Consider the following 3,979-nt stretch of genomic DNA (forward strand, 5'->3'; position numbering starts at 1 on the left):
ATATATGATATATTTATATTATTGTTTATATTTTATATATTTGTATTTTCCTTTGACAACTTCAATTAATATCAAAGCTTGAGTAACTTTGTGAGAAGGGGATCTTGCTGCCCTGTTAGCACACAAGATAGCCTGTGACCTTTTTAAAGGCATGAATTTTTTTCATTGAAGCCCCATTTTTGGTACATCCACATCAGATCACCTGAAATACTCCACGTCCTGGCACTGAGGATTTTACTCTGGCCCTTCTGTGTCTAACAAAGTTTCACAAAGCAAAGACCTAATTCAAGTCAGGCTGAACACTGAAGGTGTAGGAGCAAGAATTTGACACCAGGTTGATTTTAATGTGCTGCTGATTTATCCTGCAGTAATTGCAGAATCAAGCACATTAATCAGATTGATTTGTGCACATCTGTTTTTCAAAAAACCAGATGTTAGATCAGATGAAAAAGAAGTGCAATTCAGCTTACACCAAGTGATGTAAATCAGAGTCAAAGAATTGAGGGTACCTGCAATGGATGCCCTTGGCAATGAGAGAATAATGACACCTGAGGTCTCCTGTTCCTTAAGAAGCCCATTTTGGGGCTCACTTTATTCTGTTAAATCACTCCTGGGAGTCTCCCCATCTTTTTTACTCTATTGATAGAAGAGTGGGTGTTCAACAATTTTGTGGGACTCCTGGTGAGACCTGGTCATCTCTTCTTGTATCCTGTCACAGCAAAAGGGGAAAGAATATTATAAAATCTTTTCCTTCTGAGCATATCTGATAATTTCTCTCTAAACCCCTTTATTGGGGCAGGCTCTAATTTATTCACAACAGTGGATTAATAGGAGTTGGAATAAAGTGCATTTTTGCAAATAAAAGCCAAAATTACTCTACTTCTCTAGAACCAGCAAAACGCTCTGGACTTATCACCTCCAAGATGAACCAAAGGAATCATTTCAAGGCCTCAGTTGTCACTTGCAATATCAATCAGCCCTTACCTTCCCCATGGCCTGAGCACAGCACAGTCAGTGAATAAAATGGGAAAGAGAGACACTCCAGGAGAAACTGCTGAGATTTCCCAAAGAAACCCTGTTCCTGCTGCTCTCCTTGTAGCCCTAGGATCCAAACCTGTAACCTGCTGCTCTCACTGTAGCCCTGGGATCCAAACCTGTAACCTGCTGCTCTCACTGTAGCCCTGGGATCCAAACCTGTACCCCTGCTACTCTCCTTGTAGCCCTGGGATCCAAACCTGTAACCTGCTGCTCTCACTGTAGCCCTAGGATCCAAACCTGTACCCCTGCTACTCTCCTTGTAGCCCTGGGATCCAAACCTGTACCCCTGCTGCTCTCATTGTAGCCCTAGGATCCAAACCTGTACCCCTGCTGCTCTCACTGTAGCCCTGGGATCCAAACCTGTAACCTGCTGCCTTGTTCTTGTGGTTTGCTGAGTGGAAAATGCACATGTGTTCAAACAGCTGCACCGTTTGAGGCTCCATCCCAAATGGAGTGCAACATCTGTAGGACAAGGGAGAGGTGTCAACTGAAGTGTGTAAACCTCGAGCTACTGACACCGAGCTGTGCTGGCAGAGCTGCTCTCAGGGCTGACGTCTCCTCGCACACGGTGGCAGGCGGCTCGACGTGTTCCAGACGTTCCCAGGGACACCTTCTGTGGGAATTCTCGTGCTTCCCTGCCCGAGCTTCACACACTGAGATCCCTGGGACTTGAGAACTGGCTTCTCAGCAGCTCTGCAGCAGCAGATTGCAGGATCTCGCCTTCTGGGGGCTGTTTGTTAGCACCGTGTCTCCCGAGCAGCTTGAAAGTGGAATTTTGTTACTCTTCAGCCCTTTGCTTTTCTTCCAAGGATTCCTGTGCTGGTGAGCTCAGGGCTAACACACACCCGGGGAGCTCTTGCTGCAGGCACTGTGCCTCAGCCAGAACTCCTGCACTGAAAGGCACTGCTGGCACTGGGGGCACTGGGGGCACTGGTGGTACTGGTGGTACTGGTGGCCAGGGCTCTGAAGCCAAAAAGCCTCTTGTATATCCAACAGCCAAATTCAAAAGAAGATGTTTTTGCAGTTGCAACACACCCCCTCCTTTTTTTTTCTCAAGAACTGAGAAGGTACATTTTCAGTGCTAAAAATGCAGCAGCTACAGAAGAAAACAAGGAGTAGCCTAACGTAAGGACAGTATTTCATCCTTGGAAGCCCGTGCTTGAGATCATCCCAGCATCAAAGACAGACTCTGAGCTTCCCTGTATTCTGGGAATGTTCTGATCCAGGGTTTGGCTCCAATCTTTTTGTAACTCAGAGCCATGTGCTAAGCTTGGATCCAGAATGGAGTCTTCCCAAAATCTGAGGAAGTTCAGATCCAGGGTTTTGGCTTTAGCCCATGGCTAATTCAAACCAAACTGTCATCCAGACTCTAAGTGGAAATGAGTCAGAAGGGCTCATGTGAGCAGCTGAGGAGGTGTCCACACTGTGTGATCAGTGGCAGCCAGCAGAGCCCTGACCTGGGAGTGCAGATCGTGGTGGCACCTGGCACTTGGGAAGCTTTTGTGGCCCCCAGGACCCTCCCTGTGCTCAGCCCCACACCACGAGGGTGCACCTTGGAGGGGCAGGTGATGGTCATCCCTCTGCAACACCTGGGCTTTGTCCAGATTGCAAACAACAAGCTTTAATGTGTTAAAATGAAGATTCTTCACAAAATATGACACCCTCCATCACGTGGCTGGGACACTTTCCTCCTGCACAGTGATAAGCTGCTGTGTGCTCCCACCTTCTTACTGGCTCTGCTTTCTTGCTGCTGGGAGTCTCCAGTCTGAAGCTGTCATCACTCAGGAAACATCTATATTCAGAACACTGGGAGGACCTCACAGAACAAGGTTCCCCTGCATGGCAGTGAGGAGTTTCACTGCACTGTTTGCTCTGCCAGGTGAGAGCAGAGTCCCTTCCCTGCTACATGCAGAGCTAAGAGTTGAACTCCATCCTTGTGGGTCCCTTCCAACTCAGCATGTTCTGTGATTCTGTGAAAGTAGGAGGGAAAAAAGAATTTTGTGAGAAGAAAGCACATACTTGATAAAGATGTCTAATGAGGACAGGGCTTCTCCATTTTATGTCCTCCTGGTATTTCAGTTTTTCTAGAGAAAGAAAAAATCTGTTTAATCCCAAACTCTGTTGCTACCTTTTTGCACTCCTAACATAGGACTAATAAAATGCCCTTCATATAGTTTCAGGGGAGCCAGAGTGATCTGGGCTGGCAAACAGGCACCATAAGGTCAGTGCTGGGCTCTGCCTGTGCACAGCACCTCACCCTGGAGGGAGGGGCAGCTCTCTGGGGTGTGTGTGACAAAAAGCAGCAAGGCCACCTCACACAATGTCCCCCTGGCACAGCCTGCACTGTCCCCAGGGCTGCAGCCCTCCTGGGCACAGAAACTCCACCTGGAGGGCACTGGTGAGGCAAATGCCAGAGGGTCACATATCTGTGTGCATTCAGTGCTTTTCCTCCCAGGAAAGAGTTAAGGGAAAACAGCTGGGCATGGAGTGGTGTTTCTTATGGAATCACGTGTTGAGAGAGCAATGCAAGCAAACTGCTTTCACAACAGTGCTGAGGTCACTCACCACAAGCCTCCAGCTCCATTATATGTGAGAGAGATAATGGGACAGAGCTGTGGGCAAAAGTTCTCGTTCATGGCAATCCTGTCCAGCCTCTACAGGCCTTGGAGACACCTGGAAGAAGATAAGTATGATAATTATTTTCTAAAATAAGAGGCACTTTTGCTCTTTCCCTCCACCCACCCCCACCCCACACTAGGTCAGCAGCCCTCTGTGGTTTTGTTCCACATGATTCCTTGAAGAGAGACAAAGAAATGCAACATCCTATCAGAGTGAATCACATAACTTGGAAATGACCCGATTCACACGTTTTTTCCATTCCCTGTCGCTGATGTGAGTCTTAAAACCAAAGAAGAAATAAGAGGTCCTGATGTTTGGTCTG

The 3,979-nt window shown here is 47.5% G+C and overlaps 1 long non-coding RNA gene across 1 annotated transcript; it reads right to left on the reverse strand.

Annotated features, from left to right (window-relative positions):
• Window positions 1-598: 598 nt before the first annotated feature.
• On the reverse strand, window positions 599-2,884 carry LOC108501070. The gene is made up of 3 exons (XR_001876121.1): window positions 2,762-2,884; window positions 1,399-1,500; window positions 599-709 (listed from the first exon to the last, which is right to left on the reverse strand). It is a non-coding gene; the product is annotated as an uncharacterized LOC108501070 (long non-coding RNA).
• Between the last annotated feature and the right edge of the window lie 1,095 nt (window positions 2,885-3,979).

Source organism: Lepidothrix coronata, unplaced genomic scaffold (genome assembly GCF_001604755.1).
Source record: "Lepidothrix coronata isolate B3197 unplaced genomic scaffold, Lepidothrix_coronata-1.0 Scaffold99, whole genome shotgun sequence".
NCBI classification, from domain to species: domain Eukaryota; kingdom Metazoa; phylum Chordata; class Aves; order Passeriformes; family Pipridae; genus Lepidothrix; species Lepidothrix coronata.